Source organism: Corvus hawaiiensis, chromosome 9, assembly GCF_020740725.1.
Source record: "Corvus hawaiiensis isolate bCorHaw1 chromosome 9, bCorHaw1.pri.cur, whole genome shotgun sequence".
NCBI classification, from domain to species: Eukaryota; Metazoa; Chordata; class Aves; order Passeriformes; family Corvidae; genus Corvus; species Corvus hawaiiensis.
The window spans coordinates 12,309,298-12,336,916 of NC_063221.1; the positions used below are offsets into that span (position 1 = coordinate 12,309,298).

Genomic DNA, 27,619 nt, shown 5'->3' on the forward strand with positions numbered 1-27,619 from the left:
AGTCCTGGATTCTTCTTGCCTTGTGAGGGGGCTCTCTTGATGACCCTGATTTGCTCACTTGTACCTGGGACTCCTGGTGGGGTGTCAATATCCCCCAGCTGTACTCTGGCCTTGCGGGGTGGTGCTGAGGTGTGTCTCTGATGGCACATCTTCCCCTGCTGTTCCCTGGCACTTGCTGAGGGATATACAGGGAGTGAGGGGATGGCCGTAGCAGAAATGCCAAGCTTCCCGCTGGCCCTAGGGACAGGTATGTAGAGTGGAGCTCTTTATACTAGCTGAGTATGGCATCAGGTCATGAGATACCAAATCATGGGAGCATGGAAATTCTGTGTTAGCAAAAATTCCTGGAAGACTCCTGGTGTGAGGAAAGTGGAACACTGCAATCTGAGTGGACTCCTGACCCTCCTATGCAGGGCACAGTGGCTGCTGTGAGCTGCGCTGGGCTGGTGCTCCTCTCAGTGTGTGAGAGTGGCAGGAGGACCTTTTCTGGTACACAACACAATTGAGTGTGTAAATGCAACTAGTTCTGTGTTTTTATTGCCCACAGGCAAAGTGAAGAAATGGGCCTTGTAATAATGCTGGAGGCAGGTGGGTTGTAATGGCTGTGGCTTCTGCAAAAGGTTGTTCTTAGGTTTCAAACTGGTTCCCAAGAAAGCTCCATCTTCTGCCCCTGTGGCCCCACTTCTGTGGTAAGGGTTTCCTTGTCCTCCTGGTGGCAGCTCTGGAGTAGTAACCATGGAAACTTGTGCAAAGTATTGCTGCTGCAAGTCCTGGCTGTTGAGTACCTCCAAGTACAGGACACAAATTTCTACCTGATTTTTGTGTAAATCAAATGAAGTGAGCAGAATACTGATGTGGTGTTTAACTGATGACTTACAACAGTGTTCAGTGCAATCCTATCCTGTGCTCATTTCAGTAAATGCATCTTACTTGGACTATTCTTTAGGTAGAGCATTCATCACAGCCCTAAAAAAGTCATGCATGTGCCAAATGCCATGTGAGGTTAGAAGTGAGCAGTATAGAAACACAAACCCCCTGAAGTTAATGGAAAATAAATGTACAGTGTTGTAATGAAAACTACGTGGCTCTGGATCTCACCATTAAAGGACAGAACCATTATTTTTGTGTATACGGTTCCAAAGGAATTACAGTGAAAACTTTTTTTTTCCAAGCTGTTATTGGTTAGTTATATCTTATTATGGTAAGATGTTGGATGTAACAGGATGGATTTATACTGCGGTTTAAAAGTCTTCTGTCCATAACAGATCTGGATTAAAACTCTCCATCATTGAATTGCCACTTAAGTAGCTTAATGATAATGCTGAATGCATTATTTACTTATTGTGAAGGATGTACAAAGCTCCTAATTCTTTTTTTCTCTTAGCCATGGTATTTTTCAATCCAGAAACTTTCTAAAATGCTATGCAGCTTGTTAACATCACTTTATTAACTGAGTGTCCACCAAAGCAGACTGTCATAGCTTTTTTTTATGGTACACAGCTATTCTACAGTGTCCAAATACTTAGAGAAGAACTGCTGCATTAAACTTGAAAAATGTTTTACCAAGCACATACAAAAATGTGAAGTGCAAAACAAGCTATTCTAAACAAGCAAAGCTTTTGTGTCTACTTCTACTGTATTTAAGTATAGAGTAATAAGAAAAGTCTGCATTATTACAGAATTACTATAAAGCAAATAATACGAAGAATTTAAAAACAAAAAAACCATCCACTTAACCCCTATATTACTGGCTTCTATGCCGGTTCAAACTAGGTAGTAGAAGTCTGAAATGCTAACATCCCTCTAGAATGATGTAAAAACAACTTCAGCACCTCTATGTGTAGTTCATACAATAGCTCAAGTTTTGTGTTAGGCTTGGCTGATGGAACAATGTGGTAAGTAATATGCTTTGTAACTAGCGTTTAATAAGTTGGGAATTTTCAGATTCAGTGAAGCTCAAGTTATGGTTACAAAGCAGTATCATGTAGTTTCAAAGGGGTGGGTTTGAGGCCACGCTAAGGGTGGGTGCATGTGTATGCAGACAGGCCCAAAGGGGCTCCCAGCCATTCACCTGCTGCTCTCTCCCTCAGCACAGCAAAACGGACCATGGGCTTCCAGTCACTAGAAGTAAATTTGCACTAAATTAAAATAAGGCTACTCTTTAAAAGAGCACAGATATAATTCTTCTGGGTTTGGGGGAGGTGGGGCTTGAAAAAATTGGAAAACAATTTAAGAAATCCTGCTGTGCTACATTTCTGGTCCAGCAACTTCCAGTGGATCTCTTTCCTTGGGGATTGCACGTTTGCCATGGGCTCAGTCCTGCCTCAAGTGAGCGTTAGCCTGACATGTAGCAATGTGCTGCTCGCTGAGCCCTCTCCCTGTTTGCTCGTCCCTGCAATTCTGCTGGTGAGCTGATGGTCTCTGAGCTGGCTGCTTCTTTCTAAGCACCAATTTCCTACAAATCTGGGAGATCCCACCTTTGTGCCTAGAAATTATGCTGATGTATTGGTGAGCTGCATGTGTCTGGAAAACAAGTACTTTTTTCCCCAGTCTAAAGTTTTTCACCGATTCAAGTCTCTGTTCTGATGCACTGCTTGGCCAGATAAATACTGGTACTGCCAGAAAGGATGCAACAGCTGGGAATGAAGTGAAGCAATGCAGCTAGATTGACTGGCTTAAGGACAACCCGAAAATGCACCCTAAATAGTGAACAAAGAGCTAAATTATGCCTGTGCTGTTGTAGTCATGCTTATCTGTTAAAACGTCACTTACAAAAACAGCTACTTGCATGTGCAAGTGTTGTTTATGTTGTAAAAGACTGCCCAGGGTAGTACATGTGTGTTGGACTTAGACACAACTTCTGTCCCAACAAAATGCATTTTACTGTATATATCCCCCCAAGGCATCATTACAATTTTATTCTTACAAAGAGCAGCAGGATTTAGGACAACAGAATCAGATTATTTCCTTTCTGACAGATGTAAACATAGCACCTGCAAACGCTTGCTCTGGTCTGCACTGCAGGTATTGCTGTTGCAAGCTCTACAATTTAAATTCAGGTATGAAGAATTCTGTTTTTTCTGCTGGCATTATTTTATTTCCTCTGTATTTACACATCTGTGTGAGCAAGCTTTATATTTTTAATTTTCTTCATCTGATAATTTTACTCTTTCCTGAAAGTGGAACTGTAGAATATGCTACCCCTGGGAAGCACAGCAGTGTGAGGGAAGGTATGACATGTTACATCATTGTGACTGTAGGTTTTATGTTTTACTCTGAATACTGTCAGACTGTGTTAGTGGAGATAGCCAAAGGCACTGTACCAAGCTATTCTGGTTGACAAGAAGCTTATACAAAACTATTTTCATGCACAAAAATGCACAACTCCTGGGAAGTTAAAAGGGAAACTAACAAAACCAAATCCCAAACCTTACCTAGCTTTGTAAAGACAGAGTCCTTGTTTAAGTATTCACCATCAGAAACAAGATCTTATAATTTATTTCTCACTTGTAATTTCCACCAACTTAAAAGATGCTGTTTGCTTGCCTAGATGTGCAGCTACACAGACAGACATTCTGCAAAATCTGTGGGATACTGACTATGAATTATGGCAAGACAATCAGCAGAAGGATACCAAATCCCCCAAGGTATTCATTAATGGTTGCCTGCGACAAACCACTGTCAGCTTTAATAGTTTTCCTGGGGTTATTCCTGCTTCCTCTGTGGGAGACTTTTGAGATTGCTAAAGAGGATTCCTAAGCAGTAGCAATAGTTAAATAACTTTCATCAAATGTAATGCAAAACATAGGTAGACAAAAGTTATCTTCAATTATATTTTATTTCTTCCTAAACAAGTAATCTTCATAGAGCAGATGGTCTAACAAATACCTGTACAACCTACACTAAGTAATGTGTATATTCACTAGAGCATTACCAAAACAGTAAGCTGATGTTTTACTAATCACCCCAATGAGAGAAATGCTGAGTGCCATTTAATAAATAGGTAATTTCCTAAAGCTGGACTAACTTTTACTTTGTTATCATTGAAATTAGAGAGCTTTGCTAAGCCAAGGCAGGCTGTCTTCCCCAGCTCTGACAGTCCTTGATTTTACATGCTATCACACCAGTTTGAATAGGATGTAGTGTAGTAGCTATGAATGTGGATAGCAAAACCAGGTCACTTAAAGCTGTAAAAAAATTTTTCAATCCACATTTATGTAATATTGCATGTTTATGTTATGTTTTGCATGTTACTTTTTAGCTCTAAATCTCCAGATGCCTTGTAAGCAGGTGTATTCAGCTGCCCACAAAGTTACAGGTGGGGGAGATCAGACAAAGAGGTGAAGTAATTAGTACTTAGACAAGTGGTGGCTAAGCCAGACCCTTTTCCTTTGTCTCACAGGCCTTTTTTTCAAAGAGAATTTTTTTTGGTCTTTTTATTAATTCTCTGGCTAATGCCATAGAGAAAAGAAGCTCCAGAGCCAAACAACAAATAAAAGGGACTAAAGAGACAGAAGAAATTATTTTCTTGTTGAGGATGTCTCAGCTGTGCTTTTGGGACTGTCTGCATCTGTATGCACTGTTCATCCTGCTCCAGAGTGTTATTGATTTTGTGCTCATGGATCTCATGCAAAATTGTATTTCTACAATAACTGTAATTTTATTTCTGATTCTTAATGTCAGTATTATTTTTGACAACTTTGGACCTAATAATACGTCCACTGCCATTTTTAATAAGTTTCAGAGCTGATGGATTAACACTGAATGTCAAACACCACAATTAGAATTGCTGATGTAATGCAGAAACACTGCTCTTGATATATATTAAAAAAACCCTGTCTTATTATTGCTACAGAATCTGCACTCATTTCTGCTGAATTTGATAAGTTTTTGTTACAGAATTCCCAGGTTTAGAGGACCCTTGCATGTATGTGAACCACTTAAAGGAAGAATGAAAAGGAACATAAACAGTAATGACAGTTGAAAGTGAAATCCACTTTCACCTCATTTCTCTTAAAAGGTAGGCCACATTGTTTTCCCTTCATTTGTGTTTGTCAGGATGATAAAACAAATATTTTTAATGAGTCACAGTGTATACCTACATAATGTGGAATTGTTATAGAAACAAATTTGAATGTTGAATTTCATTATACAGTGAAGGGATGTCTTATTAGTATTCACAATGAATTGTGTGATGTCTCTCCGCTTTCAAATTGGAGCACATAGTGCTTTGAAAAAGGATGAAGTCGCTCATCAAATCCACATTAGGATATTGCACCAATATAAGTAATTCAATCAAAAAAACCCCTCACATATTATCTTTTGAGGAAGGGTTGCAAACTTTGTGATAAACTGGTAATTTGTTCAGTTCTGTGCTGGAGAATGTCACGTAATTTCCTTTATTACACGTCTATAATAAAAAATAACCACACAGCTCTGAAAAATATATAATGACTTCCTAAAATCATTATTACTGTTATCTGCAAATTTACACTTCAGGTATGGTATGTGCTTACACTGCCTCCTAACAACCTGTCATTTTAAAAACTTATTTCATCACAGCTGAAATACGGAGAAGCCCAGCTGGCTGGGGGGCAGTGCTGCTAAAAGGGGAAGGAAAGCAGCTGCTCCTGTCCCATGCAGAGGGCAGGGGTGTACTGCCTGCATGACCCCTGCTGCTGCCTCAGGTGGGCACCTCAGAGCAATGGGGATAAAACCAATCCCCAGCAAGATTTCATAGCCTCAGGTACTGTCCCAAATGACACAGAGTGCCTCCCAAGTCTGAATGTGAATCTTCTACCTGAAGTAAAGCAAGGGCATCTCCAAATGCAAGGAAGGCTTATGTCAAGATATGTAACACTTGAACTGAGGTAGACTTTCTTCTTGGGTTGATTATAAAGTAATTCGAATCTGGAGATGAAGAGGCTTCTTTCCCTGTGAGCTGTGGCAAGACTTCTGCAAGCCGGGGTTTCCCTCTGAACCTCTGCATGCCCCCACTGTAACCAGGAGCAGTCACTGGCACATGACCTGGGCTAACTCAGGCAAGCTTGTTAGTAAGACCAGGGCAGCCTGGGCCATGTTGTGGTGCTTGGCGTTTCAATGCCGCTTGCCTACGGGGATGTTGTGCTGCCAATTCTTTTTCTGTGCTATTAACCCCCTACAGAGATTAAATCTGCATGTGTATGCTAGACAAGACAACTGTAACCCATGAACACTGTAGGATGAATATAATCTAAAAAGTATTTGACTTTTGGTAAGCATTAGGTGGAGGAGTTTCTCACAAGAAGAGACTGAATGTAATTTTTCTGTAGTGGTAAAAATAGACTTTCTACAATTGCCTGCTGGGATGCCTGAAGGTAAAGTTTAAGGACAGGGTTTCCTTTTATCCTAATACATTTCAATCTATTACAGAGCAAGCTGATAAGAGGAGCTCTAAGTATGCTTCTTTCCATTGTACCACCCTGGGAAGTAATAAATTACAGCATATTATGTTCCCTATCAGTTCTAGCCAACCCACGTCTTACGGAAGATGTGATAAAGAGAAACACCTTGGATAGAGTAATGCAATTAACTGCTGCCATTTGAAATGTGAAAAATTACATTCTCTTAGCCTGTCTAGTTGCTCAACTAAATTTGAGCAAAAATGCTGTTTAATGACTTGATGGTTGACTGTATGACTAATTTCCAACAGACTCTGTTTCTTGCAGTAGATACAAGAAAGGTCAAAACCTTGCACCAGCCTCCCGTGTCCTGGCTGAGCAGCCCAGAGGTCAGGGGTACTAAGGGACAGGAGTGTCCTGGGACAGCCCAGCTCCACCTCAGCTGCCTCTGTGAGGGGCATAACAGAGACAGCCCCTCCCTGACACCTGGATGTGCTTCTGATGTCAGGTGGCAGCTGGGTAAGGCAGCATCTGGAGCCAGAAAGGGATGAATATGATAAATTTGCCTCCATGTGTTCCTACAGGGACTCTGTAATTTAAACAAGCCAGTGCTGCACAGCATTTATCTTTAAATGGAATTTTAGGTTCCAGTTTGTATGAAAGGAGCTGTATGAAGTGCACTTACTGGAATGAAAAGTATCTGTTTATAAAAATGAGTCAGTACTTGTAAGGGTGCAAAAATAAAAGACCTCAGAGAAGGTGAGGTATTCTTTCCTCTGACAGAGAATTTAAGGCTGTACTATGCTACAAACCAAAGCCATATGCCCCTTTCTTTAAAGGTGTGCAACATTTACATTTTTTTATATAAAAAACCCCTTTGCATATAGCATCTGAGTATTTTCAGGCTCCAATAAAGTGTTTAATGGATAAGAAGTGGCATAGCTCTGCTTATAACAATGTCTTTAGACAGCAGACAAAATCACCCTGTTCCACATGGCCATCTGTGATATGTTAATGCAAAAGTAAAAAAGAAAAAAGCAACTTCAAAAGATATGCCCTTGGATTTCTTTAATTTTCATTTCTCCTAATTTTTCACTGGGCATTTACTGAAAGTGCTGCAGTGAGATCAATGGAAAATAACTCTAAGTTTTAGCTTATAATGGAAATGAGCATAAGGCTGTAAATAATTTAAATGGATTTGAGATTATTTTTGTGAATTCTGTTATATAGCAGTTGAATGCACTAGTTAATAATACTTTGTGGGCATATGCAAATTAAAAATGCTGGCCAAAAATTAAAATATATATAAGAAAAAAGCAAGCCTGTTAAGGTATCTTTGATTTTAATAACTCAGTGACACAGTAAGGTTATAGTAATTATGTATTAATGTAATTTATTCAAGAAGCTGGAGAGCTACTTCTCTTTGTCATAGGAGCTATTAAAGAAAAAAATCTGCTGTTTACCTCTCATCTCCTTGCAAACATTTGTGACTCCATATCTCTCTATTTATCTGTATATTTTCTGCAACACAGTACTGACTAAATTTTAATCATAAAATCAATCCCTCCATCTGATATTATGCCTACTCAAGTTCCTTTCCAAGTTCCTTCATATTTCTTAGACTGCTTTTCTAGACTTAATTTTGTAATCATTATTTTGTGGATATAAGAGAATCACAACTATATCTATATCTATATGTAAAAGCTTACAAATAGCTTTAACTCTGACTTAGCATTTCCTTGTAGGGTCCAGTAACCCCTGAAACCTTGAGAAACTGCCTGCATACTTGAAGGTGTCTGGACTTGGCTGATGCAAAAATTTTGGATATGATGCTCAAAAATAGAAACTTCTGACTTTTTTTTAAAATCTGCAAGCACATAAGAAAACCATTAAAACTGTGTGTTGAATATATGATGGGATATTTAAGTAGTTATAAAACAACCCTATGCCATAGAAAATATTTTATTAGGACTTTATAGTTTATTTAAATTCTCTGAAGTTCCTTTCAATGAGGCAAATCCTATCCTGAGATCCAATTAATTTAATTCCTAGACATGAATTTGCTGAAACCAACAGATGTTCTTACTGAATAAAACCTGAATAGCAATTGCATAAAAGCTCCGGGAGGTATCCCAGTGCTTATGAGGTCCCAGATCATCCTGTCGCTTCCCAGCAGCTTTAACTCCGCATACATTGCGCTTCTCCGAAGCTGCCCTGCTTTGCCATCAGCTGCTCTCCCTGGTGTCAGTGGAGGAAAATGAGGAGGCAGTTTTTGACTGAGGAAAAACTAAAAGTCATTGTTGTGCTCCTGGAGCTTGTGCATGTGGCAGGGCTTAGGACAAGATCCCTGTGGCATCCTGAGGCTGTGGGGAGTCCATGAAACCAAGGAACAGGGGCTGCAGCCCCACCTGAAGGCAAATAAAAAGGCAGTAAAACAAGTGTGACTCAAGTAAATCTGAAGAGTAATTGTGTTTCATACCAGTGCTTGCCTTCTCAGCTACTGCCTTTGTTAATTAAAGAAATTCTTTATAATAGAATAGGTGTCATAGATAATATAATGCTATCACTTTGATATCTTAATTAAATTACACTGCAGGCTCTAAGTCCTTCAGGACACCTTCATTTAAGATGCTCTGTGTTTGTCAGTCACTATCACAAATGGGATTTTGTTTTAGTTTTTTCTTTCTTTTTTTAATACCTACACCTACACATGCCTGGCTTTATTAGTTGAGTCTAGGCTAGCAGAGTGAAGGTAGGCATGGGGTGATGCAACTACAAGAGATTAGACTGAAAAGGCAGATTTGTTGAGGTTCTGACTAGCTTTTATGCAGTAATGAATCTTATCACCCTGCAGAAGAGTTTAGCCGAAGTAATGGTGTTAAAATGCTGATTACGTACTGGATAGTCCATATTTTCCATTAAAAATCATAGATGTCAAAGAGTCTAAACTTATTGTCATCCTGCTTCTTATTTGCAGCTGAGGAGCCAATTTTCAGCTCAAGCAGTGGCCCAAGGGGCATAACTGTGTTGAATACCATAGGTCTGTGTAAATGTTTACAGTTCAGTTACACGAACAAGATTTATACAGTGGTTGAAGCTAAGCAGAGAAAAAAAGCTTTCTGCTGGCTGTCATTTTGTTGAATGTCTTAATTATTACTATTTGTTTACATATTGGTATTGCAGTGGCATGTCATGGAGTGGTGCAAGCCCACAGCTTGCTGAGAGCCATTGTCCAAAGAGGGGTGAAGACAATCTCTGCCTGGAGGCATTGCCCCTCTTGACAGCATTTTAATATCTCTCATTGTCAGTTTTATTATTTTGTTGATGGCCAGCTGCTCTTTTGTCACTATAACACTGACAAGCTGTCAAGCATGTGCTGGTCTTAGCAAAGCTCAGGTGTTTGCTTGTTGCTGTGCCTTGGAGAAGGGGATGCAAAACAGCCACATCCTACACTCCTAAGCAAATCCAAGCAGGAAAACTTCAGGAAGCAGCAGAAGCATAAGTAGAAATACAAATACACCAAATACATATACATATATGTATTTGGTGCTGTTACTCTGGCATTTGTGATGGACTAGTCCTTCGTGTGTCACTGTTAACTCCCACTGAAGACTGTGGGAATCTTTGCACTGATTTAAATTGAAGCAGATTTGCTCCTAGATGCTCCAATTATGTAAACAGCAGAAAGTTTATGAGACAAAATTTTCTCACACTGGTAGAAATAATAATGAAGGGACACACTGTTTTCGATGTGGGACACTGAATAAAATCAGTCTCTTAATGATGAATAATTGCAAAAAAAAAAAATGACATTGCAACAAACAATGTGCCCCTCTAATCATCACAGATGAGGACTGATCTTACACTGTGTTTCATTGTTTAGAGTTATTTTATTACTGGACTTAACTTGATGTAAAATTAATTATTCCTTAATATATCTGCATTAAAAAAGTGCCGAACACCAATTATGAATTATGACATTTAAAATAATTCACCAAGTGAGTTTAATTAAGTTACAAATAGAATGTTCTGCAAATAGAACTGCTGCTTTGAGGGCAGGCTGCAGCACACTGCCTGCATGGCATTAGCCAAACAGGCACTCATGATGCATGTGTGTGCTAGACTTTGGAAATGAAACTTTTTTGAACTGGTGAGATACCAAGAATAATAATTATTTGTGAGAGGGATCTTGCAAGAAAATATACCATTTGTCTATAAAGGCAGTACCCCAGGCTGCAGTGTCCTTAGTGGTTACGTGCTTTGTATTTATAAAATAATTCTTTAAAGGGCCACTGCAGTATAGGCTAACTCAATGGTGAGAAGGCCGCAGAAAGGATTTATTTTGGTTTTGAATCTGTGGCAGAGTGGAAGAGTAAGAAGGGCTGGGGAAGGCTTATTAATTTTTGCAATGAGCCAACACAAGCAGGTACTTGTAAGAACAATACATTTCCCTTCTTTCAGTAGAGCTGCTTTTTCAGTTTTAGAGAAAACTCTTGTTTTTAACACTCCTCCATGACATAATATGGGAGAAGTTACATACAAAGGAGATTCTGTGTTGCATTCCTAAACTGCTCCAGAGTTTGAGGGAAGATTATCTGTAGCCTCCTGGATGATAGCAATGGTGACTAAATAAACTCTCTGGAAAAATATACATTTACTCTTTAGTGCTGTGAAAATATAGATAATCTGCACTATAGTGCTTATATTCTTATCTTTAATGAAATGTTATGGGAAATCAGTGTAAACCAGGATTAAGTGGGAATAACTCTTGTGACTTTGTTAAAGCTGCAACAGACAACAAAAAAATTAGGAAATCAAATCTTTAAACATGTATTAGGTTCTCCTACAGTATCTTTTATCAAAATCAATTTTCTCTGAAAAATACATTAAGATTTCAGAAGCTGAATATTTTGATATTCAAATATGTGAACTAAATTATATTTTGGATGCTTGACCAATCACAACTGATGCTGGCATCATTACTGGGATTTTTACTTTTCAAAGTGCCCCAGAATGGATAACTGCTGCAGAAATGGGAAGTTTCAGGGACAGAGGAGCAGTGGTCAGCTGTGCTTTTCATAGGCAGCATTTACTGATGCATGCTGCTGATAATCTTCTGGCCAGAGAATTAAATGTGAATTCTTTATTCACAGCTCAGAGCCTTTGCTCCCTAAAGTAGCCTCCGTAAAGCGACTGCAGCTGTATCTGAGAGCTGATTGTGTGAGCTGCATGTGCTGCTGCATAAATGGGATCAGTGACTGGAGTGTCACGGCCGTGCCTGCTCACAGGAATCCAGCTCTAGGGACTGCAGTCCCTCCTCCTGCATTTCAAAGGTAGGCTTTGGGGTGTGTCCTTGGTCAAGAAGGAAGTCTGCAAAGAGACTGGGGAGGAGCAGGGGGGAGGAAAGAGTACAACTAAATTTTGAAACAAGTTAGTGACAACTGTCTGCAACACCGGATAAAACTGAAATGCAGAGGTGGCAATGGTATGAAACAGGAAAAGAGGAGTGTGAAGCACTGGGGACATCAGAAAAAAAAATTGCAAAAGCTAATTGAAGTTTAAAAAGACATCTTCTTTTTGTTACTGTTTTCTTCTTCTTTAGTCCTCAATTATTTCAGCTCATTCCCCTGAATATGTGTCATGACTTAACCCAGCCAGCCTCCAAGTCCCATGGAGCTGCTCACTCACTCCCCCTGCAGAAGACTGGGGAGAGAACTGGAAGGGTAAAAGCCAGCAGACTCGTGGGTTGAGATAAAGACAGTTTATAGGGAAAGGAAAAGCCATGCACACAAGCAAAGCAAAACAAGGAATTAATTCACTGCTTCCCATGGGCAGGCATTCCTGCCCCTTTTTTTTAAAAAATCTGTGCTAACACAGTCGAAATTGCTGAACTACATTCATGCATATGAAATCCCACCTTCATTTTGCTGTGTATGAGGCAAAGAATTGAGTGTCCAGTCCGAAGGCAGTGGAGGAATTTTGCACACAAGAAGAAAAGCAAAAGGAAATAAAAGGTCACTGTCATAAGTGGGTAAAGAAAATGGGATGTAAAAGGGCTAGATTAAAAAAAAGGGAGTTACCATTAAGTAATTTTCCCTACGGACTAATTTCCTTTCACTCCTCTAACTTAGTAGACATTATGCTAAATGACAAAACAAATGGTAAAGATCAGGACAAGAACTTCTCATGTAGAACAGCCAGAAGTGCAACTTTGTAAGTTATATTTTTTTCCCTTTTCCCCCAGTAGTCTAAAGATGCTCTTATAAACAGTATATGCTTGTGAACGGAAGTGGGCTTCTAATGGAACTGAACTATAATTTATTTTTATAGCTTGCAATGCTCAGTAATTTTACTTAACATGCCATTTTTGAAACTAAATGCATGAGAGAAGGAAAAGTATGAGACACAGCAAATGCACTAAGGAAGGTTTATACGTTTCCACTGAAAAATAAACTGATGGTCTGGTTCACTGACACCACATTGCTCCAGCATTAGGCAACTCTTGCAGGTAAATCTCCTACAGTATTTGACAAATAAGTCTACCTGGTGCTTCTAATTTTTTTTTTTTTTTTTTTTTTCAGATGAGGGAAAGATGTTACAGTTTAACATCAACTGAGTTACTGCATGGACCAGTGTGAGAGTTAGCACTGATCACGGCGTTAAGAGGTATCACAACACAACATTTTGCTTGCTGGATGCAAAGATTTAGCAGCAAGTCACAACTAACTTGTTAACTATCTGTTTGGTGCTATTGTGTCACATCCATCATCACCACACCCACTACCCTCTACTTGACAGTCTATCTCATTACAACAACCAAACAGAAAAGGGTCCTCTAAACCATTTCTGACTGGGGCTGTTATTGGCTCCACCAGGAGAACAATTAGGAAACAAAGTTCCTTTGGCAATGCTGCCATCTTAAATGTTTGCTAAGATCTTTTATCAGGCTCTAGTGATTATTTTTAAGTTTAAAGAAAATTTTTTTTTCTGCTTCATTAGCTCCCAATTAAAGTGAGTTATATGAATGAATGAAGACAGACTTCATGTCTCCTGCAATGTTATACAAAGCCTTATAGCTTATTCCTATTTTTTAAGCACTGCATTGCAAGGCACTTTCTAAAACCTACTTAGAGCATACATGGTTGCTGATTTGTTTTACTTTTTGTCTTCTTTTCAGTACCTCATACTTTTATTGCTGGAAACAGCTGTATATGATCATGTGTTTTGACAAAAAAGATAAAGAGCAGGTCAGGAAATACGAACTGTGAGTCTATCTGGTTAATTAACATATTTCAGGAGAGGTACAGGAGATAAATGAAAATCTAATGGTTCCTGCCTTTATCCTTTGCCAGGCTCAAGGATGCCTCCTAATTTGACTTGAACATATTTTTGAATTCCTTTAAAGCTAGTGTTCCTAAAAATACCTGTAAAATCATCTAGATACTAATCGGAACATTGTGGTTTTTCCCACAGGAAGCTTCATATTCCTAGTTCTGCCTCAAACCAGCCAATTTCTAGGAGAAACATCAAGCAATTCATTGCATTTGCCTGCACAGCCTGGGTCAATCTGTTGTCAAATGATGAGATTCAAGGCCTAGAAACCTGTATCTTTGCAAATTGTGTACCAGCTACAGCCAGGATTCAGGTGGGCTCTTTTGTAAACCATTTGTCTCACCTATACGAACCTGCCAGTTGGCATTTTTCTGTAAGCTTTTTAATTTCTTTTCCCTTATTTTAATTATGGGAGGTACATCAGTGCTTGAGGCTATGTTACTATCTCTAGACTGAGGCACTTTAAAGCAAATGCTTGTTTTATACATCTTCTGCTTTTTAACCTGGTATTAATGCAGACGTATGTCACAGCTTCTTGATGTGGCAGGTGTAGGTATCCTCACTTCTCAGTGGCCCTGCTTGGCCTCAGTACGTTTGTAAATGCTGAAGCCTTAAAGATGTTTTCCCCACAGAAACCACAAAGTAAATGTAACAAGTAATCAATCTTCTGAACCACAAATCAGGAAACCTCCTAACAAACATCCTACACAAATGCAATAATTAATCTGAGCTATGACCTGAATGGCAATGAATATAATCAGCTTGAAATGATGTGCATACTGTACTCATTTTTTTGGCTGTCACAGATAGTCTGTTATATGCAATGCAAACATATTGGTTTGTTTTGAAGAATACTAATTTCAGGAGGGGAATGTGACACAAATGGTGCATGCAGATCAGGTTGTCTGTTCTTACATGTTCAGACTAAAGCAAAACACAATGTCAATGTCAAAGCAGAACAGGAAGGATATATACAGTCAGAAACTAAAAAACCCCAAGCCATCAAACCTAGCACAAACCACACAGCAAACCCAGTCCTTTAACCACAAAGCCTCAGACAAGCGATCGAGGGTTGTGAACATTAAGTGGTGGAGAAAGAGATGTTTGGCACAGGTTCAAATTAGGCAGTGTAAGCTGTCCTTTATTAATTAGGAGGACATGTCATTTGAAAACTACAGCCTGATCTTCAGCTAGTGTAAGTCAGCCTAGTGCCATCTAACTCAGTCCAGTTGGAAATAGTAATGAGACTATAAATTTTTTAATCTGAATTAGTAAGTAGCACTTAAAGATTTTACAACATGAATGTGTTTCTTCTTCATTTGGCATCAACGTTGGGTAATAAAAGCAGGTGGGCAGGTTTCAGTCCCCAGTGAGCAGGCTGGAGGCCGTTGTGCACAGTAATGTTTCCAGGGCAGCATTGCAGAAGTGTTTTTAAATAGGAGAAAAAGCACTTTCCCTAAGGATGAAAATAATGTGTCGACACATTAACAACATTAGTTGTCTTTTAACATCTTTTCTCTTACATGCATTTTCTTTTTATAAATCCATCCACCAAAACTAACATAGGAAATGCCTAAAGAAATGCCACCAAAAATAAACACCTCCTTGAACAAATACAGGTGACTCTTACTGACTTTCACTATCAGACATGCAAGGATGGGATTTATTATTATTTATATTATTATATAGTAATTTATATTATATATTATTTATATTATTTATTTCATATATTATTTAGTTAGTTAGTTTTTATTTATGTAACTTGGCTGTCATGTCAAAATGATGCGGGGAAAAAAAAAGGAATTCCTTGTACTTTTTCTGCTGGTAGCTCACACTAGTTGAGATTGGGTGGATGCTCCCTAGGGACTGTTGAGAAATGCTTATCATGACATTTTCCTCAAATGACATTGAAATTTTCTTGTGAGTCATTAGATCCATCACTTGAATTTAACTATGCATTAAGTGTATTATACCAGGTCCATGAAAAGGTAGGGCTGGCCAAAGGATGGAAAAGTCTGATAGGTAACTGTTGAACAGTTACATGTCAAGAAGAAAATTGATTGTTAATAATAACCTTGCTTACTCACAAAGAAAGAGGAAAAGGAGCAATGGAAAAGAAGCGAAAAAAATCAGAAAATGAATGGGCCTAGAAAGAAGAGTGGAGTACAGGAACAGGAACATACTAATGATGGTTCAAGAAACATCCTAGCACAACTAATAAAATTTAAATATATATTATATTAGGTTTTTTTTCTTCAATAATTATTTTCTGCTCTTTTCTGTGGTATCACCACACACAGCTCTTGTTTTCACTTCCTCTACCATGGCTAAACGTACATCTATGTTTTCCTTCTCCATATAGTGTGAAAGAATTATTTTCCTCATTTCTCAGCCGCTGAAAGAGTGCCTGTTGCCATTTCCACAGTGGCCTACACTTACTTTCACTTCACCACAGAAGGAATCAGCAACTCCAACGTCAATTTTTTTGCCCTCCATTCCACAGAAGATGTGAACTGTAGAAAGCAAACCTCTGCTTTCCCTTTGTGCTCCCTGTCTCACAACACTTGGCCATTTCATCTGGCTTTCTCTGTGGCCACTTTTATCTGTGAGTACCAGCAAGAGCTCCTTGTGCCTCCTGCCTCCCGCGGGCATGGTTCACACCCAGCTGCCCCGGGAGCCCAGCAGCCGCTCTGTCCTCAGACAGCCTCTGGGATCTTCTCCTGCATGCTCCAAGGCATAAGGCAGGCAGATGGGCTCTCAGATGGTGACAGGGACAGCGAGGCACAGGATGTGCAGAAGCATCCCTTCCACAGAGTGAACAGGAACAGACTGTGAAAGGGGGGTCAGGCAGTTTCCAGCCGTGCTTTGAAGAGGGCAGAACTTGTAGCTTGTGAAAGACTTTGAGATTTCAAAGTCCAGGCTCTGAGCTGAACATCAAATTGAAAATTTGAAAATTTCACTTGAAAGAAAATTTCCACCAACAATGATTTTTGTATCTAGCAAATGTAACTTTTTCAAAATGTTGGCACAAAGCACTTTGAATTGTTTCAGGTTTTTGGAGGAGGAAAGAAACAAAAAAGAAAAAAGTGGGATATAGGGAAGCAAGACATGCTCTAGACAGACCATGACTTTTATTTGTGAGATTTTCATAGCTGTGGCAACAACTATGAAATACCTGACTTTTTATTTCAACAGATAACATAATCTATTAAAAACCAAATAAACCAAGCCAGATCTACAGACTATCCCTCACCAGTTCTGTTGCTCTGGTACATGTGAGTAGATGAAGTACGTCAAGGGTATCCCTGCTGAAATGTAAAATGCAAGTGCCGAGAGCTAACCAAAGCTGTATGAAAGCATATCAGCTGGGCTGGGACAGCAAAGGAGGAAGGTCAGGAACTCTGAAAAGAAAGACGATCAATACCAAAGTCTTGAGAGGAATGAATTCAAGTCCTACAGAGAAAAAGAAAACTACCTTAGGTGAATTGTCAGAAGCAGCTGCCTGTTCAAAAAATAACGGTGCTTGCTCTTTTGCTCAAGTTTCTTTTCCTTTCTTTTTTATTTTTCTTTTCTTCTAATTTCCTTTTCTTCTCTGCTTTCCGTTGATTAATAGAGGAAAAAAATGGTGCCTCTATATGCTATTGCAAAAGTGTTGAAATCTGGCAAATGCAAAAAGGCTAGAAAAATGAAAGATTAAAAATGTTAAAGTATATTCAGCAGCCAAGACGCTGACCCAAAACCACAGGTAATAAGTTCATGCAGATGTCAACTTAAAGTTCAGATGGATCAGCATTTCAAGCAAATTTTCTGCAGGGTTTTTAGAGTGAAAGAAAGAAGGTAATAAAACCGGAAATAAGCTTTCAAGCCTATTTGGCCATGCAGTCCTCTCTGCAGTTCTGCTTAATGGAAGAAATATTCAAATAGTCTAGATTTTTTTTTCTTTCTGCAAATTTCTCAATTAGAAATGGTTTATTAATTAATGGAAATTAGTGAGAAACCCCACTAACTAGTAATCTCCAGCTCTGAAGAATGGATTACTTTCCCTAGACTTGGCATCAAGGGAGAGAGCTTCAGTACCAATCCTGGGCTAGGGGCAAGGTGCAGAAGGAAGGAGAGGAAGCACAATGCTTACCCCATCTCATCTCCTGCTCTCACATCTCTCCATCTTTCCTGAGGCTCAGATTTTGTCTAAATGTTTTGATAACCCTTGCTATGGTGGGGCTTGAAAAATACTAATGTTGATAGAGAAAATGAGAGCAAACTTGTACTAATTCTGCTAAAGCTACTGATGTTAGTCTGGATTTAACTCGTGCAAATCAGAGCACAGCACGGACCTAACCAGCTGAAGAATAGGAATTTCTGTACAAAAGGCAGCATCGTGTAAACCTAAGATCTATAAAGTCTCTTAGTTCTACAGGGTCTTTGTATTTTTAACTTAGTTACAGCTATGATATGCAATGAGATATGGATGATGCATGCTAAAGACCTCGGCTATCAATTAGTAATAGGCAGGAATGAAAGATGAATATCTAATGTTTGACTGATACAGTCTCCAGTGAGAGTGGCTGGGTATTTTAAATGCATGCCTGCATTTCTGGGGAAGATACAGTGAGCGGCTTGATGCCCACAGCAGTTGGCACCAAACAGTTGGCAGCTTCTTCATCTGCCTCCCAGGAGAGTGCCTGCTTTACACCAGGGTTTGGTTTCATGCTTAAACCTGCCATGGAGAATGACAATGATGATCGGCGAAGAGACAGTCAGCAAAGGCACCCATGTCAGGCGCAGTGAGAGAGAAATGTTGCCTATGCAGTTCAAGTGACTGCTCAGAAAGAGGTTAAACCTCCTGTGGCACAGTCACTATGGATTCCATGGGGCTTGGGGGGCTTTGTGCTCACTTGCACAGGCAGGAGGAGCCTGACCCCACAACCTGCCCCCAGCCCCAGCACAGGAGCACAGTGAGCAGGGCTGCTCTCCATCCCCACTTTCTTAAGCTCCCCTGTTCAGAGATAAATTCATATCTAAGGGGGTTTAATGCTCTGAATGTGTGAATGCCTGTGTGTATGCCTGTGTCAGACCCCACCTGACAGGATCTGTTGATAATCTAAACCCTCAGGTATTCAGACATCCTTTTAAATGAATAGCCCACATAATGTTTAAATACCTGAAATGGAGACCAATGAACTTTTTCTACAAGAGAAGTTGTTTTTAAGACACACTTCATTACAAAAAGCCAAAAGCCAGCAAGACTGTGTTCCTTGTAAAAGTAGTAGCAGCTAACACATACAGCACAAATAGATCTATTATTTACTAGCCACCTAAAGCTTTATCAGTGCCAGCGGTGAACCAGACTGAATCTTATCAGCAAGACTGCTTTGATACCAAGCTGCTTTTCTCACAGAGAGTTTTCCTGGATTCTCCAGGCCCTGCAGTGAGAACTGGAGAAACATGGAAGACAGTGTATGAGCTCTCTGCAAACCAGGCTACAGAAGCAGCCTGTGCTAATCATTAGAGCTGTTGGCACACTCTTAACCTCTTGCCAACAGCTGTGAAATTATTCTTTTTTCAGATGTGAAGAAAAATAATCGCAGTTTTATTTTTTCCTCAAAAAGTTCCAGAAACATTGATATGACCTTTAGGGGAATGCTAAAGAAAATGGGAGAGATAATGGGTCCTTTGAAACAATGAATCAATGGGGAAAATGTATTTTCTTACATAATCCATCACCCTGATAAAATTTGCACTTGCTCTGTTAGGGAAGAAACTGGCTATAAACTGTTCTGTGCAGGGAGAGTGGCATGGTGTGTGCTGCAGTCTGTAACGAGGACACACAACTGGGGATATTTTGTGCTCAGCAATTTACATAAGCAAAGAGCCTAATCCTGTGCATGCAGGACTCTGGAGCAATGGAGAAAGCAGGAAAGCAAAAGAAGGAATCACCTAACTTCCATGCACTCCCATGACTTTGGTATCCAAAAGAAATGAATGGAAATAATCTGGCTGCGTGTGCCACAGCTGGTATGGGGGGCTGGCCTGGGCACTGCACTCAGCTTTTCTGCTTGCTGGTCAGGTAAAAGATTCTGATGGTTGCAAAGATGAAAACTTTCACTTGTTCTTCTCCGACAGGCTCACACATTTTGAGAGATGTTTTGGGAGCTGTATATCACACAGTTGAGGATTTTTAAGCACGGTCTATGGAATTTGGTGGCAGTCAGCAGAAGCACCAAAGGTAACCAGAGCAGGATTTATGCAGGTTGTCTTGGACTGCAGACATGAATCACACAATTGCACTGATACCTTAAGAGTTAAGCTTATAAAATACCTAAATATTACAGGTACAGAGCATCAACCAATCTCAAGATAAAATGATGCATTTGCTAAAAATTACTAGAGCTCATACAATATAAGGTTTTCTCTACAGTCTTATGGCTGTCATCTTCCAGACAGAGTTCCTTTGGGAATCAGAAATACTTCATGCTTTTTAAATCTTTATGAATCCACTATGTAAAGGAATCATAGCACAGCACTATGCCTAGAAAAAAATCTCCAAACTACTATTCTTTTTAAAAGCTCACAAAATTAATAATTCCGGGTAATAAAATTCAAAATAATTGCCCTTTTTTTCAATCTTACAATGATATTATTAAACAAATAAGCAAAACAACTCTCAGATTTATCTTTGCTTGATCATTTGAGTGAGTTTTAGACAATTACTGTGAAAAATGAAACCCCCAAATTACTACCAGCATAAAATAAAAACAATAGAGGATTTTTTCCCTCTGCTTTTTTATCCCTTCATCATCTCTCCATTGGACAGCACTGTGGATTTAGTTCATTTTACTGTGGCCAGTGCTGGTTTGCTGCAGGTTAGGTCAGGCTGCTTGTCTTGCGCGGGGTGTCAGAAACCAACACGAGAAATGAACGCAGAGAAAAAAATGCTTTATGGTAAGAGTCATGGAAATTGCTGGGAGTGTTAGGCAGGCATCACAGCTGAAATAATTTTTTGCCTTTTTAAAAAGATAATGTCACTTCAAAACAAACAAAGCGAACTAACATTTCATTGAAGAAAATAGTAATTTCTTAACAGACTAGTCTTAAAGTTTGTTTAGATGTTCCCTTTTCAGAACAGGAATAATTCATAGCAGAGAGACAACATGTTGAAAGGTGCGTAGTTTGTTAGCAGTAAATAGTAGTAAATACAATCCTGCTCTCGCTGTCCTGCCATTTTATAGTGAAGCTGGCTGGGCTGGCAGCTCTTCTGTCCAAGAATACATTAGCAGTTCATCAAAAGAACAAATGTCATTATACATGGGAAGCCCAGGGAATTATTTTGCATTTGATTTCCAGCTCTGATAGCATTACTATTGATTTAAATATTCTCCTGCATAACATGCACTAGACACAAAAGATCATTGTATTTTCGAACTTCCAATCACAGTAATCCTGAGTTGCCCAAATACTGATGGCTTTAATACAGCTGAATATACAAACCCCTTAGGTCAGACTTCTAGCCTGCTCACTGACAAAGTTCATCGGAAGCTGCCAGACTAAAGCATAATTTCTGAAATATCTAAGAACACAACCCTAAAGTAGCTGTATTGGTATACTGCATACCCACAAAGCCAGGCATGAATGCTGTAATGCAAAAATCTGGTTTAGGTAGAAGTAGTGAAAATGAGGAAGAAAACATTTCCTTGTGTTTCCTGTCTCAAGTAAAGAGTGGCACAGTGGGGTCGACACAGTGAGGTCACATATAATCACAGCTCAGCCTCCCTGAGGGATCGAGACCAGGCCTCCCTGTGAGCACAGGGCTCTACCACCTCCGTTAGAAATGCCCATTTTAGGAGAAAAACAGGAAAAGACCAAGCTGATAGAGATGAAATGTGGTAATTTGCTCTTTAAGTGAAAAGGCTTTTTACCGTATTCCTTGAAAATGCAGCTTTATGCTTTATTTAAAGCACAAAACTATCTAGCTGCAGTGTTTGCTGTACAACGGGAAGTTATGCACATATGGGACTCCTTTGAATGTTTCTGACAGATATCCATGTGTCAGAGCCCACCTGACAAGACCTGTGAAGAAGGATGCCTATGGTACATGGCCAAGGCATCTTCAAGGACTTCCCAAGCTGCTTTAGGAAGCTCATAGTGCTCCTGAAAACAAGGACTCATGGGTACCCTTTGGTCCTCTTGAAGAATAAGCATTAACTCATCACCTGAATGTGAAAGAGACTTGGCAGGAGGCTGGGGCACAAAACAATTTTGACAGTGGTTTGCAAGATGTCCAGAAGAAAGATGGAGAACTGTTTCTGCAGCTAGTGAGACACTATGTTCTGCCATGGGTGGAACAGACAGGACTACAGCTTGCTGCAATTCAAGGCTGTGTATGGATTTAAATCAACACAGCTGCTGAAGGAATTGGGAAAAGGAAACAAAAAGACCTTACAACTCCATGTGGTTATATCGGAGAGAACCAGCTGGGATGTTACCACAAGGCCAAAATAAAAAAGTGAGGGTGAGAACTTGGTGTGAGAAAGCACAAGTTCCTTACTCTGCTTGTAACTAGTATTGGATACAGAGAACTAGTACTGAAGGAATTTGATCCCTCTATCTGTAAATGCCAAACCAACAAGCAAACAAACAAGCAAAGAACAAAACAGAGAAGGAGCTTTGTTTAGATAAATGCACCCATCCAAAACCAAGAGACACAAAGCACTACTGGGCTCAGACACAAAGATGCTTCCAGCTCAGGGAGGGCTTTGACATCTGCTCCCCAGTGACTCTGGCTGGAGGGATGAATCCATGGCCCCTCCCTAGAGGCTGCAGACCCACAGCAGCTGGCAGATGAGACTGGCTGCTCATGTCAGCGCAAAATTCATCAGCTCTGCTGACTGCCCTGGTGGCTGTGGTTTAGAGCTAAACCAGGAGACCTCAGGGCTGAAGCAGTGGGGGAGTCCTCTCTGTGGCCTCTGCTAGGGGAAATGGGCAATAACCCCAGCCAGGATCGAGAAGAGCAGCAGCAAAGGACAACTCATCTTCAGCCATGTGGTACACTTGTTGAATGAAGGTTAAAAGACACTTGAAACATTCTAGATTCTGTGAAACTAGAAAACCTTCAGAGGTGGTGGCCTGTAGAGAGGAAAAGAGTGACAAATACTCTAAGATTACCACCTCTCTTCCAGATGCTTCACTAGATTAGCTTCCACTTTATTGAAATGTGTGTCTAGCTTCAGCCTCTATTCCTGGAAGTGATGGAGTCAATCTTACTTTTATCAGCAAGGAAAGAGGACTGTGGTCCCAAGACAAGAGAAGACAGGACATGTACAGACATGCAGATTACTGCAGTTTCCAGACCCTGCTGGCACAGCTCACCTTTGTCACATTTATCCACAGACAGGTTATAATTATTTTCTGTTTCCTTTTTTTCTCACTTAGCAAATTGCACTGGAAAAGTTTAGTTATCAGAACTAACTTGTTTCTGCCACACTGGTAATGACATACATAACTGCCTACATGCTATATAAAAATTCAGTGATCCCATACCTAGAAAAACACATGTATGTGGGCTAGAGAAAAAGTGGGATGAGGACAGGTACAAACAGCATGATTTAGTTAGCTTGACTGAATGTTAAGCATCAGTGTGCTATTCCAAGATACCTATTTATTTATAGGTTTGGATTTTTGATCATACAACTTTTCAATAAAATTAATACTTTTTAATAAAATTGAAGTATTCTTTACTGAGAAAGCATCAGAACACACTCCAGATATCCAAGGATGACAGTAGATTTGCTCTGCTTGATTTATTTACTGAAGTTTTATCCACCTACGTGTTTCACAGGTGCTACCATTCTGCTTCCAGTTTCACATTTTAAAAGGAGTATTATCCTTCTAAAAAGAGGCATTCTTCAAATCCTATGTAATCTCCACACTAGACTGTTACTTCTAAAATGTTAGTCTAAAAATGCAGTGCACGAGTATATTTTCATCATATAAAAACACAATACTGGTGGATTTCTCTATTCACGGTTAATTAAAGTGTGAGTTTTACAGCATGCATTAATATTTTTCAATTCCATTTTTTTCATTTTTAAGGTTGACTTCTTTTGAGAGCCTTGGTGAAAGCTTTGCCTCACCATGGACCCAGCTTTCAGAAATGAGGTCATAATCAGATGTGGATGATTCTTCTGTTTGAAAACCTCCACAAATTTAACCAATTAAAGTTGGTAATGGTGGTTAACTAAGAGCTTAAGTGAGCATGTCAAGGGTAGTCTGTAGGTGTTGCCAAGTGTTTGGAAGGCTGTGATGGCTTCTGATCAGTTTTGAGCAAGGTGAGTTTCACATTACTTGAATAGGAATTGGATGGTTTTTATTCTCCTAGAGTTCTGCAGCTGTTGATTTATGGATAGTGTTTTATGGGCAGCCAGTACATTTATATTTAATGCTGTGGTTACCTGTTGAAAGTATTGTGTGCTAACCTCTGCTGGGTGTTACTGTGTCTCCTGCAGGAATTGCTCTCAGCAAGTGGTGCTGGGTTAGAGGAGAATGCTGGTAGGAAAGAAATTGGTTGTTTGATGTTGAGTCACTGCTGGTGCTGGTACTATTGCCGTGGGTGTGTTTGGGATGTCCTCAGTGGCATTACTGTGTCTCAGTTGTGCAGTTATGTTGGTTCTCACATTCTTAAAGCCAAAGGCTTGTGAGGTTGTGTGCAGTACCCCCTTGGCTCACCAGGGAAGGCTGTAGCATGTCAGGAGACACCAAATCAAAAGGCAAGCCTGGCATGAAGTGCAGCTGCAGTAGTGTGTCCAAAGTGCTGGAGTATCCACCATCAGAATGTCTCTTTTTTCTAGTTTAAAACACAATATGTGAAAGTAAAAAAACCTTCAAACAATATGTGTTTAGTACCCTGCTAGTGAGGCACTGTAAATAAGTTTAAGTAATAAAGGACTCTCTATTAATCCAAGGTTACCCTACTTCATGAAAGAATAGTAAGAGCCGGCACTTGGTATCAGATGCTCTGAAAGCACCTGGCTGCCATACAAACTGTTTTCCAAGACATTAAAATCATATGACTCCTCCAGTAAGTGATGGAAAATACCAATTGCCAAAGCTTTCTCAGAAAAGCTTCTTCCTAGATAAATTTAAGAATCTCTATATTGTATTTTGTTTAAAGATGATTTTGAAGTAGCTTAGCTTAAGCTTTGAGGAGTTTGGTGCCTACTAAATATTTTTAAAAGTATTTTCTGTGGTAAACCAAAGTTCTTTCAAGTTTATAAAAGAAGGTAAGACAGCACAATGTGTATGGAGCAGAAATTTCCATGGGAAAAAAAGTTCATAACATTAGTATGCAAAAAGAATAGGATAAAAACATTGGAAATACTGAGATGTCACTCCATAAATCATCGTTGTACCCTATCTTAAAATATATTTTTGCTTTCCTCACCTGACATAGGACATTGCAGAAATAGAAAAAAGACTCTAGATCATGTGATAGAAATGATTTGATGTCTGGGCTGACTGCTACAGGAGGAAAAATGAGAACATGTTTAGGGAGAAATACAACAGCATAGTGTGACTTGCACAAAAGTAGTAAATGAAGGGCTCTATTTGTTATTTTACCTAATGAAATGTGGTAAATCAGTGGAACAGGCAATATATTTAAAATTAATTACTGATGGAGCTTAATCCTATGATGTTTAACTGAAAGCCTGGGCATTGCAAAAAAGGTAACAAATGTGAAGCAGAAATGCAACAAAGCACCATTTAGGTCAAGGTGTATTCTGGACTTATGCTGGTTGTAGCAGAAGGCAGAATTTAGTACTGAAATAGAATAAAATGGCTATTTAAAACTTGAAAAGGAAAAAAAATAAAAACAACAACTCTTTCAAACCCCATCTTCAACCCTCAAAAGGTCAAACTCAGCCCCAGAACAGCAGGTACAAAGTATAAAAAAGCTGAATTTGGTTCTAGAAGTGTATGACTTTAACCTTCATCTCCAAGGTTTTACTGGTTTGTATTTTTTTAAAAATTTTTGTTCAAAGCTTAGACTGAGTTGTTATTCTCAGCACAGTCCCATATGCTTTAATGTGACTATCATACTTTATTTGTGCATTTTATTCAAATGTATTAGTCATGTATCAGAGATGACCTTGTAAGGGATAATGTTGAAAGCAGGAGAATATGACAATATTATGAAAGGTAATGTAATTAAAATTATATAAGTTAATAAAGACAGAGCATTAAATGAAAACCAAGAAAAACAAGACCAAGGAAGGCACCAACTCTAAATGGAAGTATGCAGTGAATATTGCCGTTCTGAATTATTTTTGCTCTAAGTATGTCCATTGTTATGGACATTTGCAACTGAATGCAGTTAGCATGTTCCACTTTGTCAAATACAGGGCAAGCTATTTTACACTTTTTTCTCTTGCAATATTAAAAATAATTAAAATCGCCCATTAGAAAATACTTAATAGCCATTGTAGAATACAAACCAACTGAAAAAGGAAATAAAAATAAGAAATTACTATTTTCCTTAAGAAAACATGGTGGACTTGGTTGTCTGTTTACATCCGTGCTGCAGGACTGGGAGAGACAATGCACAACTTGCTATAGAATGCAGGCTCTAGCCCATTCCCCTGGCTGTGGGATGGCAAACAGCTTTCATGTGCCAGTGAGGGTACTGAAAGTGCAGAGCAGCTCTGTGGTTATTACTAATGCAGAGCAGAGCTGTGGGGAGCACAGGGTTAGCATGGCTCTTCCATACACCCTGCGGGAGGAGCAATGGCAGCACTGTTTTGTCCCAGGAGTCACCTTCTCTGTCCAGGCTGACTGAACCAGGCTGGCCTCGCTCTCGGTACCGAAGATGTGGGGTCGTGTCTGTGCCCAGAGAGCACCATGGGTGCTCTGAGCACCTGCTCCGGCCCTAGGCAGAGCTATGTACCCAGGATACACGGCAGGATGTGGAGGTTGTGTTTGTGTACTGGAAGCCCAAAGAGAGGAGCCAAGAGCTGTATTTATATCCACTGCCAAGGCAGAGAAAGAAAACGTACAAAATTCTGATCCTAACTTCCACTGAAAACTTAGAAAATGCCATCATTACAGTCTTATGTACATTATTGCCTGAGGATGCAACCATGGCAATTTGCACATCCTCAGGAAAACTAGTGATTACCTCAACATGGCCAGAAGAAAAACTCCTGACAAAATAGAAATGGAATGAAAAAACTCGATAACACAAACACCACCAACACATATGAATCTGATTAAATGCTGCCCTCACTGAGGAGAACTGAGCTTTACATGCAGAAGATGTGCTGTGCCCTGAATGAACACTCATGCTATTTAATCCAAATATGGTTAAACTGAAAATTGTGTTATCCCCTTTTTAGCCTAAATTGTGGGCAGAGCTTGGCACATGAAGCTTGCCTTTGGAAATGTGCCGATTGCATGTCACTGCCTCTCTGCAGCGATGATGTGATTTTGATTAACGAGAGGCAGTGCGAGGGGGATGCTGACTGTAAAGAGCAATCCCATCACCTGACAATAGCTCTGTGATGAAATCTCTTACATAGATTAAAGAGGAAGGGCAATAACTCATCTGAAAAAGAAGAACTGTCTGCTTAATTACTTGAAAAATGTCTGAGCCACTACCTTTTATGACACCTGGTGGGTATAAACATGTCCACAGTTTTAATTAATTTTACCTCTTCTTTCATTGCACTTGTATAGCCTGGAGAAATGGAATTCTAATGAAATTACAGTTGTGCATTTCTGTGTGAGTTTGAAATGCATCTTGGCAATAACCAAAAAATGAGGCATTTCCATGGATTTAATTAGGGACAGAAACTGTACTTGGAAAATTACTTCCCAACAATTATAATTATTCCAAATCAAGCCAGAGTGCAAAGTCC

General features: G+C 39.5%; 1 protein-coding gene and 1 long non-coding RNA gene across 15 annotated transcripts in view; one reads left to right on the top strand and one right to left on the bottom strand.

Moving 5' to 3' along the window:
• The window catches only part of NTNG1 (netrin G1), a 150,974-nt gene that overhangs the window by 92,489 nt on the left and 30,866 nt on the right, over nucleotides 1-27,619 (bottom strand). The window lies entirely within an intron of this gene.
• On the top strand, nucleotides 11,500-20,085 carry LOC125330365. Its single transcript, XR_007205478.1, has 4 exons — nucleotides 11,500-11,713; nucleotides 12,962-13,046; nucleotides 13,854-14,025; nucleotides 19,836-20,085. It is a non-coding gene; the product is annotated as an uncharacterized LOC125330365 (long non-coding RNA).